Consider the following 18,510-nt stretch of genomic DNA (forward strand, 5'->3'; position numbering starts at 1 on the left):
TATGCATAAAAGTTAAAACAACAACGACAACAATATCACCTCAGATGATTTGCTTCTTGAAGTCATAGCAGAGCCTGAGTCAGTGTTACTGCTGTGTTCTTAAGAGCAGACCAGTGCCTGGCACACAGTAGGTACTCAAAGGTGCTTAATAAATAAGGAAAGTAATTTTTAATTCTGTCTTAAATTGGCAATTCATGCTTTCCTGTTTCATGGCTGGACTTGAGCAAAGATGGTAACTATGCCATGGAAGTTGGTTATTTAAGTCTGAGTTGGAGCAAGTTATTTTCATAAAAGAAGAAAACAGATTTTGAATTTGAACTCTCCAGGAGCTAACTTTCTAAACTAATCTTTTCTCCCACACATACTTATGCACCACTGATGGGAGTGCAATTTGCAAGAGAACTGAAACAAGTACAGTCTTAAAAATGTAATTCCATTTCTACTTTTTAGAATCTATTTTTAAAGAAATAATCATAGATGCTTTTACTCTCATTTCCATACATTTTATTTCCAGCAGAAGAACATTAATAATTCTTTAAAAACTGAGATAATGGGGAGCATTTGAGATCTTGCTTCCTGGCATGTCATCAGTTTGGCTCAAATAAACCCATAAAAATTCTCCGAAAAAAAAATTGAGATCATGTAACCCATTTGCTAATATTCTGAAATGGCTCCTATTTCACTTGGAGTAGAAGCCAAATCCTTCGAGTTGCTAGCAAAGTCCTGCATAATTCATGTTATTTATGAATTATTGTTCCCCTTTTCTTCAGAACTTTTTACAATGAGACATTTTTGTTCAGGAAAAACAAAAGCACTATTAAAAAGAGGACATTCAGAAAGAGCTTTGGAAAGTTAATGTTCTGTATCTTTTACAAGAAAAATCAGTTAGGAAGGTTCCTTATTTTTTTCTGAAGATTTTCTAAATGGGGAAACATGATCATCCATCATTATTTAGTCTTTCATTTGCTGACTAGAATGACATATACCAGGAAAAATTTGACTTCTACTTTTCTTCTTCATTTCTCGTCCTTAAAAGTTAAGGAGAACTACATATTATCAGGGCGTGTTTAAGATGTTTAGAGACCATGTGCAGCTCAATCCTAGTTCTTATTCTGTATTCCTTTTGAAGTCACGGTGCTCTGCATTCTTGGCTCAGTTTCAGCTGCTTATCAATAGTGCAGCAAGCACATCTCCCACATTAGGGCAGGTTCGATGCCGAGAAGCTGGGAGAACTTACTGCAAACACACTCCTCTTTAGTAGAGGAGAAAAGAGGAGAAAATAGTAGTTACTATTTTCTCACTGTCTTCCAGGTGGGATCTCACAGCTGTTCTCTGTCCCTACCGCCTGGCTGAGCCCATATGTCCTCTCATCTGGGCCCTTTCAGTGATATTGCAACTGGTCTTTCTGTCTTCAGCTTTTTCCCTCTTTAATTCATTCTTCTTAAGAGTGACTTCCTTACCTAAAAACTGTTAACAGCTCTCCACTGCCCAAACAAGAAAGTTTGAGGCCTGTCTTAGTTTACATCCAACCTCTTTTTCTATCACTTTCTTCATGAACCCTATTTCTTGGCTTCACTCTTTCCTTCACACACCATGTATGGGGTTGGCCAAAAAGTCTATTCAGTTTTTTTTCCATAAAATAAAGGACACATTTTTTATTTTCACCAATAACTTAACTGATGAAGATATTTTGAGTATGTCAGCTATTGCCCGCTATTGGCTTCTAGTGGGTAGAGGCCAGAGGTGCTCTTAAACATCTTCCAATGTATAAGATGGCCCCCAGGATTATTTGGCCCAAATGTCAATAGTACCAAGAAACTTTGCAGACCACTTTTGACACGGTCAATCAGTCACAGCACCTTCTGCACACACTGTACAAATTTTTCATTGCATTTCATTTGTGTTTCTATCTTTCTTTTTTTAAATATTTATTTATTTATCTTTAGAGGGGAAGGGAAGGAGAGAAGGAGAGAAACATCAATGCATGGTTGCCTCTCATGAGTCCCCTACTGGGAACTGGCCTACAACCCAGGCATGTGCCGTGACTGGGATTCGAACAGCGATCGTGTGGTTCGCAGGCCCGTGCTCAATCCACTGAGCCATACCAGCCAGGGCGTGTTTCTACCTTTCTTGAAATAATAAAGCATAATACCATATGTGCACTATACAACTGAAAATGTTGTGTATTTTCTTCCATCTTTAATATTAAAATGGCTGCATCAAAATTCACCAATTTTGATAAGTTTTTTAGAAATGCATGCTGATATGACAGCTGCCACAATTCAACCTAACAAAATTGTTTTGAATGAGATTAAAGACAACTAAGCACTACTAAAACCATCGCATGGAAAAAACTAAAAGGACTCTTTGGCCAACCCAATACTTGTGTGTCTTCACTCTGCTGCCTGTGCTACCCTCTCTGCCTAGAAATCCTTCCCTTATTTTTTTATTGGTAACTTAGAATGTAAAGTATTTTATTTTTAAGCTTCTAAATTTGAAGACAAGATGGTCTATGTTAAATAATATAGTTTTCCAATGCTGAATGTGCTCATTTGGAGCTCAGTTTTTCTGCTTGAATTACGAAGACAACTTTTGAAAACTCCTAGGCAGGAGCACCACTGGTCCTGTGATGTTCTGTGATTAGATGAACTGATGGATCTCAGTTGGTAACATCTGTTTTTTTACCCCTGTTGGTAAGAGTTTAAAATCTTTCAGGACAGATGCATTTTTTCCAGTCTTACACTGACAATTTTATTTCAAATGTTTCCTGAGAGACATATATCATATACAGGAGATTCATCTTCATCCTTCTCACCTTCATACACTTCCAAAATGGGTATGGACACGTTCACTGTGCTGTGCCCACTCGCTAACAAGAAGAAGGCTTGACTAGCGTTGAGCTGTAAGGGCCTTCTAATTATCTTGATGAGTTCACTCACACTGACACGAACAGGTACAAGAAACTTGGTTTTATCCAAGACAGGAAGCTGCTTCTCACCCTTGTATAATTCTGTTATGACCGGGATTTCAGTCAGATGTTGTTCTCGGATAAGTGGGACATCTTCTACTCTTTGTTCAAAGGTGCAATGCTCCTTGAAGTTCTCCTATGGCATGGCGGCATGGCGGCATGGCGGCATGGCGGCATGGCGGCATGGCGGCATGGCGGCATGGCGGCATGGCGGCATGGCGGCGGAGGTTGGGAGGGGGCGGTGAAGCAGAGGGTCCTGGCAGCTTTAAGGTGGCCACAGATCTGACTGTGGCAACAGCAACTTCCCTGTCCCTTCCTCTATTTTCCATGTGAACGGTTTCTTTCAACTCCCTGGGCTCAACTTCCTGCCTCTTACAGTGAAGTCTTCCCAGTCCTCTTTAGGCAGAAATCTATCCCTCTATTGCATCCTTTAACACTGGTCTGCAATCCAGGCATGTGCCTTGACTGGGAATTGAACTGTGATAATGTGGTTCGCAGGCCCATGCTCAATCCACTGAGCTACACCAGCTGGGGCCTAATTATTTATATTTCTGATACCCTTAGTGACCTGTGCTTTCCTCTAGAGCACTGTTTTCATTGGTTATCTTACACTATTGCTCTTTAGAAATGTTGATAGAAAACCCCTATTAACAGGACAATCATAGAGAACAATTCTAGCTAAAAAGCTATTGCATTAACTATTGTTAGTACACAAATTGCTGTTATGACATGGAGGAAGATGATGGTTATCATTAAAACCAGCACCATCGTATTACCTCCATCATCATCACTTCCACCATCAACACTTCCTCCATCACCATCTCTACCGTTACTACCTACCTCTGCTACCTCTATTATCAGCACCTCTACCACTTCCACGAACTCCAGCTCTACCTACTATTACCACTCCCATGATCACTTCCCATCATCACCTCCACCATCATCACCTCCATCACTGTCTTCACCACCGTTTCTACCACTATTGCCTCTGCTACTTTTACCACCCTACCAATATCACCTCTACCACCTCCACCTTTCCCACTTCCATCATTTACATCATTTTAATCATTTCCACCAAGTCTATCACTTTTTATCATCCCCACCATTAACATTCATTGAGCACTGTCAAGTAGCAGACTACTGAGGCAACTGTTATATGCATGATCTCATTTCATGCTTATAATCTAATTAAAGCAGAATGCTATGGTCTGCATGTTTTGGTCCCTCTAACACTCACAGGTGAGAATCCTATGTTAAAGTGATAGTCTTAGAAGTTGGGACTGGTAGGAGGTGACCAGGTTATGAGAGAAGAGCCATCATGAATGGCATTAGTTCCCTTATAAAAGAGGCTCGAGAAAGCTCCCTCGCTCCTCTGCCATGTGAAGTTACGTGTGAGGTTGTTTATAATCCAGGAAGCCATGCCAGACAGAACATAAGCATGTGGCCACTCCGACCTCTGACCTCTGGCTACCAGACTGTGAGAAATAAATTTCTGTTGTTCATAGGCCACTCAGTCTGTGGTATTTTGTTAGAGCAGGCAGGAGGGACTCGGACAGTGGGAAAACTGAGGCCCAGAGAATCACTAACATGGTGTGATCATATAGGTCCAGGAGGAAGTCTGGATTATAACTTGGGGCTCTCTGACCTTGAAGTTCGAGTTCTTCATCTCTAGGCAAAATGTCTCTTCGAATTCCACATTTTACTTTTGCAGCTCTTCTTTCAGTGCGTTTCACTTGGTGAGGATAGAATAAATGTTAAAATTCAATATTGGATGCAAAAGTTAGAAGCCCTGTAAACATCCAGCTTGCACACTGAGTGTATGTGTGTTTTGATTAAAATAAGGCCCATTATACAATAACAATTGGTTTTAATATTTCTCATAAAGCCTCTGTCTCAAAAACAGTAACCTGGATTTTAATCTATTTTGCTCCTTGTATTAAATCCAAGGTACTTTATTTCACTTTTGGTTTTAGATAGCAAGGCAAGGCCAATGGTAATCTCAATTATCGTAAAAATATTATGTCTGTGTCTGAAAATGTGATTACAAAAGAGGACTATAAGTGGAAGATCAAAAGCAAGGAGGAGTTGGAAAATAATGAGTCCGGTATATGTAATGCAATGACCAGCAAATTTGACACATTTTTGCGAAAGGAGTCTAATGCACTTTTGTTTTGACTGAAAAGTCTAGTGAGAAAATCTGTTACAAAGAGTAATGGTATCACTTGCCTTTCTTGACTTTCCAAGCTGCCAGTCATGAGCAAAATTTGACATTAGGAGGGCAAATTTGCAGAGGCTTGGTCAGAGTACTGGTGTTTCAATGGAAACTTGGGCTAGTGAATCAGATCTTTTTTTAATTATTAATAAGATACTGCCATTTGCTTCAGAATTCCTGTTTCCTTCATTCCTATTATCTTTGTTCGTTTTCGTGCCCTCCAGCTAGCTCATCCCCCCAGTTCACTTCCACCTCCAGTCTTTCTGGAACCCATTCTCTGGTGAGCAACTCCTTCCTTCCATACCTCTGCCTTAAGGAAACGGACTTTTCCTCATTAATCCTGTTACCCTTGAGCCCTTGCCAGTTTGAGTCTACTTCTCCTCACAGGTCAGCATACATAGGAAAATACGTTAATTTGTTGATCAGAAAAGGTACTGATACAGAGAGATCTGATCAGATCACTGGGGAGGAGTAGGATGGGGCCATAGGAGGTCGCCCAAGGTAAACAGTCTAGGATGGGTTGGCTGAGAAGCCGAATGCCTCAAGAGTGCATGGAATTATGGCACAGAAGATTTAAAATAAAAAGAGGGCAAAGACTGGCTTTCAGGCTCCCTTCCTCGAGGAGGCCTGGGTGATCACACTGCAGCTTCCTGTGTTTCCCAAAGGGGGTAGTTTGGTTGAATTTTGGATGGGAAGGAACTCTGGGCACAGCCTAGGATCGGGCTGGCCTGGCAGAGGGTGGCAGGTTTATTCTTTGGGTGTTCCAGAGGGGATGGGCTCTGAGGCAGGAGCCTGCCATTCTTCCAAAATTGTGTAGCTTTCGTATCTTTTGTTGGTTTAGTTTGTAAACTAACCCTATAGAAATCTGATAAACATTAACAAGGGGAATGACAGGAGAACTTAGGTGTGAAAGAGTTTAGCCTTAATTGACTTAATTAATTAAGTGAGCTTAAGTGACTAACACATGTGGAAAGCTGTTATTCCAAAATTGTGTAGTTTTGAGTAAAAACTCCTTTCCTTTATCACCAAAACCTTGCCTCCAGAATTCTGCCTAGGGGTGGCTGTGGGCAGCAGGACCCCACTTGCTGCTTGGTAAGAGTACCACATGTTCATGACACGAATTTCAAAATTCATCAGGGGTAGACAGTGAAAAGTCCCTTTCTTACCCATGTTCCCAAACCCTGGCTTTATCCTCCTGAGGCAATGAATGAATGTTCTCAGTTTTCATGTGGATCACCATACTTTTTCATTCCCAATGCCATTTATCAATCATTTTTCTATTCCACCATCCTACATACTTTGTTTTGAGATTAAGTCTATTTACACTGTTTTCTCTGTTGAATCTACTAACTTTCAGGATATTCCTCATCTTCTCCAATGACTTTAGCCCCTGTTTTATTGACCTTCCCATTGCATCCTCTAAGATTTCAACATTCACGTTTATGACCTCACAAAATATCCTCAAATTTAGTGATCTTTATCTCTAGTTTCTAATCTCTGGAATTGTACGTCTATTTCCTTCACCAAGTTAGGAAAGTTTTTGTCATTACTTTTTCAAATACATTTTTAATCTCTTGTTCTCTCACTTCTTTTTCTGGCACACCCATGATGTGAATGTTGGTATGTTTGAAGTTGTCCCAGAGGCTCCTTACACTATCCTGGTTTTTTGGATTGTTTTTCCTTCATGCTGTACTGATTAATTGTTTGTTCCTTATATTCCAAATTGCTCATGTGACTCTCAGCTTCATCTACTATATTGTTGATTCCTTGTACATTGTTCTATTTTAATTAATGTATCCTTAGTTTCTAACTGAATCTCCTTTTGCTGTTGCATTTCTCACTGAGTTCCTTCAGCATCCTTATACTGGGGTTTTGAACTCTGCATCTAGTAGCTTGATTGTCTCCTTTTTGTGTAGTCCTTTTTCTGTAGTTTTGCTCTGTTTTTCCATTTGGGATGTGTATTTTTGGATCCTCATTTTGTAATCTCCCTGTGTTTGTTTCAATGTATTAAGTAGAACTTCTACTTCTCCCAGGCTTGGTAGAATGGCCTAATGTAGTAGGTGTCCTGTAGGGTCCAGTGGTACAGCCTCCCCCGCTGCTCAAGGTGGGTACTCAAGGCACACCCATTGTATGGTCCATGTAACCTTCATGCTGTAGTTGAGCCTTGATTGCAGTTGGTGTATCAGTGGGAGGGATTATCTCCAGGCTGATTGGCTGCAAGGACTGGCTGTGACCACCATGGAAGATCAGCTGTGCAGGGGTCAGGCCCACAGAGCAGGGCTTACTTCAGTGGGGCTCTGGTACCCACTGAGTCTGCCCAATGAGTGTGCTGCTTGTAAAGGTGATTGGTGGTGATTTGATGTTATCTGAAGCTGTCCACTGGGTGCTCAGGCTCTAAGTCCTCCTGGGAGGTACAGGTTGAGATCACCTGCTGCTCGTGTTCTACCTTGTGCTTCCCAGCATGAGCTACAAAGTAATCTGCAGATGGCTGCTACTTGTGCTGGGCTTGGTGGCGCCCAGAAGAGGTCAAACTGCAAACCAAGGTCAGCTGCTGCTAGTGTTGGGCTGGGGCCCCTGAAAGGTATGGAGCTTGTCAAAGTCAGATGTTGCTTGTTAAGAGATTTTAATAAAGTCTGAAGCATGAGCCAAGATGGGCTATTTGTACGGAAAAGAAACTGGAAACATTTTGGGCCTAAAAGTTGGGTGCAGTGGGGGTTTCAGGTAATTACCAGGGCAGGGTCAACAGTGATAACCAGGTTGATAGAGACTCAGATATAATGCCTACCTGCCTGCTTTGTCAGGGGAGGGCTCAGAAAAAGAACAATGGCCTCTGCAAGCACTTCTGTCTGGGAGAAAGTTGCCCCTCCAGCTCTCACCCTGATGCCAGAGAATTTAGTTCCTTCTTACTTCTACGTACCTGGTGCTTTTCTAGCTGTTGCCTCAGTGCTGGAACTGAGAGGCAGTGAATCTGAGAAAGTATGTATGAGGGCCCTTTAAAAGGAACTGCTTGGGACTCCAGGAGCCCTCTGTTTCCCTCAGCCCCATTCCCCATTGGTTTTTACAGCCAGAAGTTATGGGGATTACTTTTTCTGGTACTGAAACCCTGGGCTGGGGGCCCAATGTGGGGCTGGGATCCCTTGCTCTTCAGGAGGTACCTTTGCAGCCAAGATATCCCTTCTAGTTTTTATCTGCCACACATGAGTGTGGGACCATCCAGCCCCTTCTGTGTCTCTGCCCCTTCTACCAGTCTCTATGTGGCTTCTTTATGTCTTCAGTTGTAGGACTTCCATTCAGGTAGATTTCAGGCAGTTCTGAATGATGGTTGTTCTGTAGTTTAGTTGTAATTTTGATGTGGGTTGTGGGAGGATGCAAGTATAGCATTTACCTACACCTCCATCTAGTCCATAAAGCATTATAGAAGACTTAAAATTGGATTTTTCTTCTCTAATTGTCTAAAAACTGCTATTTTCTACCTAAATATAGAACAAAACTCTAGCAAAGGAAAGTGTAAGCATATTTCTTCTACACATCATGACCTGTAGGATATTTGCATGGCAAATGCGTGTGTGGGATGTGTCCTGTATTTCTGTACATTGGGGGAAATTTCCAGTTCACAAAAGAGGTCAATGAACAAGAACAGCTGTGACCATTATTGGTGGTCCAGGCTTAAGTTGTGCCTATTGTGTTATTGATAAACAAGGCCCTTGTGTCTTCCCCACAAACATTATTTTCTCATTCCCCCCAGGGGATTCTTACATTTTCACAGAAGCTCTGGTTAACCTCCAATCTCTTATAATTATTCCTTAATTTTGTACTAGTTGGCTTTTCACAGGAGAAATTATTGGAGAGACCCACAGAGTCTTAGAACATACACCCACCTGGGAACCAGCACCAGAAGGGCCCAATTTGCTAGTGGGAAGCAGCAGAAGGAAGTGAAATCTAAGAGAGAGCAGAGCAAGTGCCATTGTTCTTGCTCTGACCCTGCCCCCACATATAGCATCACAACCCAGCAATTGGGTTGCCCCACCCTGGCGAACACCTAAGGCTCCACCCCTCATATGTAACTGTTGTGACCAGACTCCCCCAAAATGTCTCAGAAGAACAAATCAAAGCCCCAGAGCCAATACATCTAAGCGACCAAGAGATAGCCAAACTATCAGATGCACAGTTCAAAGCACTGGTGATCAGGATGCTCACAGAACTGGTGATTTTGGTCACAAATTAGATAAGAAAATGAAGGTTATGCTAAGTGAAATGAAGGAAAATGCACAGAGAACCAATAGTGATGGGAAAAAAACTGGCACTCAAATTAATGGAGTGGACCAGAAGGAAGAAACAACCAAACAGAAAAGAATGAAGAAATGAGAATTTTAAAAAATGAGGAGAGGCTTAGGAACATCCAGGACACCTTTAAACGTTCCAACATCTGAATTAGAGGGGTATCAGAAGGGGAAGAGGAAGAGCAACAATTGGAAAAGTTATTTGAACAAATAATAAAAGAGAACTTCCCCAATCTGGCAAAGGAAATAGACTTCCAGGAAGTCCAGGAAGCTCAGATAGTCCCAAAGAAGTTGGATCAAACAAGGAACACACCAAGGCACATCATAATTACATTAACCAAGATTAAAATGAAGGGGAGAATTCTAGAAGCAGCAACAGATAAGGAGACAGTAACCTACAAAGGAGTTCCCATCAGACTGTCAGCAGATTTCTCAAAAGAGACCTTACAGGCAAGAAGGGTCCTGGAAAGAAGTATTTCAAGTCATGAAAGGCAAGGACCTATATCCAAGATTGCTCTATTCAGCAAAACTTTAATTTAGAATGGAAGGGCAGATAAAGCGCTTTCAGATAAGGTCAAGTTCAAGGAGTTTATCATCACCAAGCCCTTATTATATGAAATGTTAAAGGGACTTATCTAAGAAAAAGAAGATAAAAATATGAACAGTAAAAAGACAGCAAACTCACAGTTATTAACAACCACACCTAAAACAAAAGCAAACTAAGAGGACAGCTAGATCAGGAGCAGAAACATAGAAATGGAGATCATATGGAGTGTTAGCAACAGGGGAGTGGAGGAGGAGAAGGGGGGAGAAGGTACAGAGAATAAGTAGCATAGATGGTAGGTAGAAAATAGATAGGGGGAGGGCAAGAGTAGTGTGGGAAATGTAAAAGCTAACTTATGAAACATGGACAGGAACTAAAGGGGGGAAATGTGGGTGGGAGGGGGTGTGGAGGGGAATGAAGGGGGGAAAATGGGACAACTGTAATGGCATAATCAATAAAATATATTTTTTAAAAGGTTTGTGGCTTTCATGTCTCTAGTTGACGGTGAATATTCATGTCCTGTGATAATGTCAAGTCAGACTGGCTGGAGATCCCAATTTGTTATGTCCATGTGATTTCTAAAGCAAAATAGGTGCAGAACCAACCAAAATTATTACTTGAAGCTGCTTAGGGTTAAATGAAGAAAATAACAAAATGTCCATTGAACTCTGCCTTCACGCCTATCCCAAATGTCCAAATATATGGGGACATAGAGAGAATGGATGGTGGTGACATCACAGGCTTGAGGGCAGAAGAAAATACTAGAAGTTGGAATTGATCATAGAGTCTAAATTTTCTGAGGAAGTCCTGATTTTAAATATTCTATCCTGTTGTAAGATGTGTTCTGTTGCTTCATCCTCAAAAGTTAGTCATCAAAAATATATGGGAAAAAATACTGTTTGTACCCATGGTAGTGTTCTCTATACACAAATGCTATCATTCATATACCTGGAACTAAGACAAAGGGACAAGGTCTCTGTTGTACCTATGCTACCTGGTCTGGTTTCTACAATCATGCTGAAAGGTGAGCAGAGCAAGCTAAGAAGGCTAGTCTGGAAGGGATGAGACCAAGTCTGGAATCACAACTGATCTGGAGAAGCATGAATGAGTGTGGTTTTGGCTGTATTGGTGAAAGCAGAGAAGTTGATTTTAACTCAGTTTACAGGCACAAACAAGGAGGCTGCCCAGGATCCAAGCCCATCACTGTTTCCATCACTAGAGGGAAATATGACTAGGCATCATTCTAGGGAAATTGCAAGAGGGAAATTACATGGAATGGAAACCAACACTATCTTCTCATTTTTCAGTTGTTTTTTTTAGGGTTAGAGATGATGTCTTGGAAGAATTAACAAAGGGCATTTATAACAATGACTTGTTTTCTTTTTTCTTTCTCTCTTTTTTCCCCACTCCCGCTCCAGATTGCAGTTCCCCATGACCACAAATAACGCAGTCTCGTTTCTCACACTTGGGGAAATTGCAGGGGCCAGCACACCTGGAGTGCAATGAGTGAGCCTTGCTCTGGGGAAACCACCTTCAGGATCATGGTTACCCCCCTGCCCGGTTGGTTTTCACATTGATTTGTGAGCAGGAGTATTGATAAAAAAGAAAGTCTCTTGCCAGGATCTTCAGAGGAAAGCTCTGCCTCCAGTTCCACAGACTGACAAATATTCACTGTGTAATGCTAATAAAAATGTGAGGCATTTTAAGACTCAAGGGTATTTTTTTAATAACCATCTTCAAAGAACTCTGATTTCTAGTTATCTTATATGATAGATGGTAATGACTAAATAAAACACTTATCTGTTTTCACCAAATGCCATGTAAAATATTTATACAAATTGATACTGCTAGATAAATCACAGATTCCCTATGCTTGGGTTCATATTTATTTCCCTTTCTCTGCAAAAAGCCAGTGCATGTTATTACTAGGGGACTATTACATTTTTAAAAAAACTCTAGATAAAGTCCAAGGCCACATGATCAATTTTTAGTTATGTAATAAAGAACATAAATGAGAAAAAGAATTATGCCCAATTATCTGTAAGTTTCTAAGTTTTCTAAAGATGCTATTAATTTATGAGTTGGAAGGCATGGATTTGAGTACTGAGGCTTCTCTAAAAAGATGTTTGACTACTGTTAAGTCAGTTTGATCTTTGTTGCCTAATCTGTAATGAGACAGCTACTCTGGATGAATTCAGTCTCTCTTCCAGCTGTAATTCTGACTCTGACTCCAGGGACTGGCCCTGTGTGAACGCAGAGGACTTCTTACCGGGTTCTAAGAAATGATCTACAATATGGAACTCCTAGGTGCTTTCTCCATCACTTGGGTATTGTTGAATTGACGATCATGTCCAAAGCTTTAAAAAAATACACTGAATGAGTATTTTTTATTGAGTGTTCTAACCGATAAAATATGGAGAAGATGCTGAAATCAAGTGAGAAAAAGGCCAAATCCATAAAAACATCAAGAGATCAATTTAGTTTCTCTTTATAACAAACAACCCAAACTAAAAATAACAATATATAAGCACGAACTGTTCTGATAGAACCCTATAAAAAGAAATAGCTTTATTGAAACTCAGCCTGCGGTTTTATAGAGAAAAGATTAGACTTGGAAAGCCTCCAAATCTGTTAAAAGAGAAACATTTTTTTCATCTCTATTTGGGATGATAAATGACATACTTCAGTTCTAGAGGCCCAACTAAAAACCAAAGATGAAATAATAAGTGTATAAATGGCTAGAAACAAACATAGCTGCAGCTTTCTCCATATGAGGAATTTCCCTAATAATGAAGAGCAGACAAAGGATTATCATCACAGAGAGGAAATGAGGCTCTAAGCAAATAATTAAGGACTATTAAATCATCTCAGAGAATACTCATAAGACTGTAAAAGATAAACAATGTTTGCCATACTGTTGAGAAATGATGTTAAGAAAATGTGAATGAAATAAGATTAGTATCTGGGAGGTAGTGTGGCAATGTGGTCTCATACCAGGTGTAAGGTTTTTGGCAAATTATTTATTCTCCAAGATTCTTAATTTTTTTCCTGTTTAAAACGGGACAAGTAATACCCTCCTTGGTGTGACAGGATTAAATGAGGCCACAGATGTAACCTCATAGAAATGTTTCTGAAACTTAAAAGGGGTCAATACTTGGTGGCTATTATTATTTAAGAATAGAAACAGCAATGTTTGACCCAGCTGGTCAAACCCAGCTGTTCAAATAACTGTATTCTATTATTGACCTGAAATACATTCCCCTAGAGGTGACAGCATGTAAAATATCACATGGAAACAATATGATCCAATCAGATATTTTCATAATTTTCTTGAAAGTTAGGACTTTTAAGAAAGTCCACTTTTATTGCACAAATCAGTTTCTCTTTCTCAATCAGATCAGTTGAAAAGTAATTCACCCACAATTCTATGATGTGCTACAGTAACTAATCACCTATGAAAACAGAAGAAGGAAAGATATTAGGGGGCTGGGGCACCCCCGTCAGGGCAGTTGGAGGCCTGGTCTGAGAGGTACTAGGCAGAGCCTGGGGAAAGAGTCTTTCACTTGCCAAAAAAATTTGCTGAGATTCTGATGAAAGAGGAAAATATATCAGAGGTAATTGTTCTAGAAAAGTATGATTTCTGATACAACCAATCACTTAAACTACACCAACATGTACAGGACTATCATTAGCTGGCAGTACCGCAAACAATGTTATAAGAGAAGGCAGCATAGTCTGCCAAGCTCTCTGATAAAGTCAAGCAAGGATCTGCAGCTAGTGAAAAATGTCTAAGAATTATTCGAATGAGAAAGCTGTAAGCACAGATTACTCCGGGTTTTTCCTTTTGGTTCCAATACTTTAACATTCGTCATTACTTAAAAAGCACGATTTTCCCCCCACTAAGCGTTGGAAATAAGAATCCTGAGCATTGTTAAGAAGCCTGCATAATCTGGTAAATAATAGCTGCATCCTTCTCATTCTTTGATGTAGTTATAATTTAACAAAACTATTCTTTTGTGAAGAAGTGGATTTAAGCATGAGGCACTATTAGCAACCAAAAGAAAGAAATATGAAAAAGAACAAGGTGTATTTTTCTAGCACTGAGTGTCTCCTAGAGCAAATCCAAAAGTGCTACCCTTTAGATTCTCATTGTAAGAGAACTATAAACCTAGAAACCGAGGGGGTCTTTATAGCAGATGAAATGATTGGTATTCATTATGGAATGGTGACCTCATACAGCATTGCTTACCTAGGCAAAGCTGCATGAGGTCATTCTTGCAAACCTGACCATTGTGGTCAAGTGTGACTGGAATCCCTAACAGAACAGTAAGAAAGGATGGAGAAAGATTGTTTACACAGCTATTGTTCTGAGAACTGTAGCAGAGCACACTGTCCATGGTATTGGAGATCTGCAGCAATTACCTCCATATTAATTAGGTTTTCTGACAAGTTTATGCCTGGGCAGAGTATAATTAAATATTTTGCATTTCTTCAACATACAGATTAGTGTATGTAGAAAAGAGAAAAATGAAATGTTAGAAAACATGGTTTGCCTCATGTTTGCTCCTAGAAATTAGCAATGCAAAGAAATGTAATGGCTGTATATTGAGAAACCCAGAGTGCCTTAAGCAAAGAGTTGAAGATCTTTAATACCATGTCCATGGTATTAAAGATCGTAAAGGCTATATTGGTTATGATAATGACAAATATTGCATGTTTGATTCAGCTCCCTTCTATTAATATTCCCTTATATTAATGTGGAGAGCAATGGAGACTTTATATAAAGGTGTTTCTTTCCTGTTATTTTTTTTTTCCCCTACAGGCCTTCATCATGGGAAGAGACTTCAATTGCCTCAGGAAGAGAAGAGTTCCAGCCTAAACCAAAGAAATCATCGGTCAGGTCCTAAGCAGCCATTTGGAATCAATAAAGTAGTGTGCATACCACTCACCCTTTAAGAGTGAGTAGGAGCACAGGGTCCTCCTCATGGAACAGATGTTGGAGGCATTGTAATAGGCAGAATAATGGCCCCACAAAGACAGGAGGGTCAGAGTCAGAGTGATGCAGAATGAGAAAGACGTGAACAGCCATTGCTGGCTTTGAAGGCGGAGGAAGTGGCCACAAGCCAAGGAATGTGTGCAGCCTCTAAGAGCCAATAAACGTACTGAAATAGACTCTTCCCTAGAGCCTCTGGAAGGAATGTAGTAGCCCTGTCACCAGGATTTTAGCCAAGGGAGGCCCACACTATAATTCCAACCTCCCAGGATTCTAAGATAATAAATTCATGTTGTTTAAAGTCACCAAGCTTGTGATGAGTTATTATAGTATCAGTAAAAAAACTGATACTGGCACCCTCTCTCAAATCTTTATTTTCAGTGCCCTTTCATGTACTTCAGCTGATAGGTGCCCAAGTAGAAGGATTTTCTGATTACATCATCTGGTTTTCACTGAATTGGCCTTCATAAAATAGAAAGAGTTTCAAAAATTAAAGATAATAGGCCCTGACTGGTATAGCTCAGTGGGTTGAGCATGGGCCTGCAAACCAAAAAGTTGCTGGTTCGATTCTCAGTCAGGGCACATGCCTGGGTTGTGGACCAGGTCCCCAGTTGGGGGCACATGACAGGCAACCACACATTGATGTTTCTCTCCCTCTTTTTGTCCTTTCCTTCCCCTCTCTCTAAAAATAAATAAGTAAATCTTAAAAAAAATTAAGGATAATGCTAATGTGAACATATGTAAACAATAAAATAGAAAAGTTGACTTGCTTTGCTATATAGCAAAGCACTTCATTAATCACTTTAGCAATTAAACATGGTGACGATTTTATCAAATCTGATAAGAAATTGGCTCCCAAATTTAGAATTATCAAAACTATGAATAATATTTACTCTTGAATATGAGGAACCAAACTCTAAATAGATCAAGCTTTGATAATATTAACTAATTATATAAAGTCACCACAATGGAAAAGAGCTTTTAGAAATACTGAAAGTATTGAATGTGTTGCTAGGAATAAAAAAATATACTTATAGAAAATATTTGCAAAGAAAAAACTGGAAACTCAATGTAAAAAATTTAAAAAACAAATGTTATGCTAGGAAGTGAAGTACATATGATGATTATAAAAGTGACTGAAGAAACCTTGGCTGGTGTGACTCTGTAGATTGAGTGTTGGCCTGTGAACCAAAAGGTCACTGGTTTGACCCCCGATCAGGGCACATGTTCGGGTCTTGGGCCAGGTCCCCAGTTGAGTGCATGCAGGAAGCAACTGGTCTATGCTTCTCTTCCTCTCTTTCTCCCTTCCTCCTCTCTCACCAAAAATAAAATCTTAAATTTTATTTAAAATGAACAAAACCCTCCCCGCACAAACTGACCAACTTGTACTATTAAAGAGCAATTCTGAACAAATAGCAGCTCTCTAATAATGAGGATAATTATTCCAGACTTCAAAGACTGATTTAAAATTTAATAACATTGTAAAACAATTATTTTTCCATCTAAAATGTAGGTAGTTAATGGTTATCAATTCTAAATTTCTTGGCTCTCATGAAAAAAATCTGTGTGATTTAAAATCAGACAGAGGAATAAGATGCAAAGTAGAAATTCAGCACTGCTAAGGGAAGCAGAGAGACGCTGACCTGGGAAATGGAATGGGACATGCTGGTGACATGTGATTCTGAAAAATCCGAAACAAAAGAAGAATGTGAAATATCTGTTTATGTAAAGCTACCACAATATCTTAAACTATAGAATGTTACTGTTGATAATATTTACTTTATTACCTTTAGTTTCAGGTATTATATTCTAGGTATGTAAAAAAAGACAATAGAAAACTAAAATAAGAAATAAAAATTTTTCCTACTTAAAAATGACCAAAAGGCTAAAAAGCCGAGGAATGGGTTAAGGGATAATCTGGGACGGCTGGGAAACATCCGGCAGTGTCTGCCTTCCCGTCTCCTCCTCCTGTGAATTCTTCACATGTTTGCATGAACCTCATGTATATGGGAGAGTGTGGCTTCTTTCATCCGGCCTCCTTTATGGTCTCCAGAACCCTCAAAGCAAGTATTTATGAAAAACAGATTTGATAATGAAAATGGTGCAATTTAGAACCCTGAAATTAGCTCACTCATAACCAGCACACCTTTCGTAGGCCTCCACTTTACTCCAGTTTCGTGTCTTCCCTAACATATATACATCAGGTACATGCATATATCTGTCTCTCTAGAAAGGTTTTAAGGTCCTACTCCTGTATCCTGTCTCCTTGTAACACAATGTTTTTGCAGAACAAAGCTCTGAACAAATGCTTACTAAATTAAAAACAAATCTTTGGAGAATATTTTCTGTATTATTATCAGATTATTTGCAAAGCAGGATCAGTGGTTTCTAGCAGAATTCAAGTTCATTTATGTTTCTGCTTGTGTTAAATGCTCCAAACTGTTCCCAAATCTTAGGCTATAATTGATATCTTCAAGCGACAAATCTTTTCATCAGCTAGAACAATAAAGTTAGAAACCCAGCTGTCAATAAGCTCTATTCTCCATTTGACCTTTAATGGAGTTCAGAAACGTAATTTTAGATTTCTCATCAGCCAGGGTCAGGTTGCCCTCACTTTTGTGATACTCTGAATGTTTGAAAATGAATCTTTGTCCTTGTGTATATTAGACAACATGTATCAGGTGTCCTTGTTCTAGTGGATCTATCATTTCCTCCCTCTAAACATCGTCCTGAAAAAGAGAAGGTAATTAACCATTTCAATGGGATGCTGGTACATGTTAAGGAGTGTTACCCACCTCAGCAAACCAAAATATGGGTAATGGGTATAGAGTTACAGTTTCCTGTGTCTAGGATTTGGACCCATACAAATATACCCAGGTCAATGTGGCAGAGTTATTCACTTTTTCTTACATTGTAAACTTTGGAAGACTGGTCCTAAGAAATACAAAAATATGTTTTGAGAGAAAAAAAGATGTTGTGTTTAGAGCAATTTGGAAAATTCTGGATTAATGAGAATTAAAGAGGTTGCTTTACTCTGTGGTTTCTTAGATTCTTTAATATGGTAACAAGATTGTCATTTTCTTAGAGGTTTACATCTGAGATATACTCAAATATACAGTGGTACCTCGGTACTTGTCGTTAATTCATTCTGAAACTCATGACGAGTGCTCAGACCAACGAGTACCCATGGAATTTTTCAAGCAACTAATGATGAAGCATTTTCACTTGCCGGGCGGCATGGTGACTCATACAAGTTCTAGCAAGTGCGACACGTCTCGAGCAAGCACTAAGTGCTGAAACATGTTTTTCTCATCAAAATGCAATGAGTACAGGGTATGATGAGTTCTGAAGTTGACAAGTACCGGGGTCTGACTGTACTTCAATAGGTGAGATATATATTTTTTGTTAGTTTTTTTTCTAGAGTACCTCATGAAATCCTGGAATATAGTTTGAGAAGTGCCGTCAAGAGTCCCCTCTCCCCTTGCTTTTGTGAAATTCCTAAGCATTGTTAAA

The 18,510-nt window shown here is 39.6% G+C and overlaps 1 protein-coding gene and 2 pseudogenes across 4 annotated transcripts in view; all 3 read right to left on the reverse strand.

The window, feature by feature from the left end:
• The window catches only part of DLGAP1 (DLG associated protein 1), a 317,237-nt gene that overhangs the window by 114,937 nt on the left and 183,790 nt on the right, over nt 1-18,510 (reverse strand). The window lies entirely within an intron of this gene.
• LOC118989960 (microtubule-associated proteins 1A/1B light chain 3B-like) lies at nt 2,488-3,113 on the reverse strand (annotated as a pseudogene).
• LOC118990016 (uncharacterized) lies at nt 11,418-11,572 on the reverse strand (annotated as a pseudogene).

Source organism: Sturnira hondurensis, unplaced genomic scaffold (assembly GCF_014824575.4).
Source record: "Sturnira hondurensis isolate 20B ecotype Veracruz unplaced genomic scaffold, ASM1482457v3 Scaffold0006713, whole genome shotgun sequence".
Classification (NCBI taxonomy): domain Eukaryota; kingdom Metazoa; phylum Chordata; class Mammalia; order Chiroptera; family Phyllostomidae; genus Sturnira; species Sturnira hondurensis.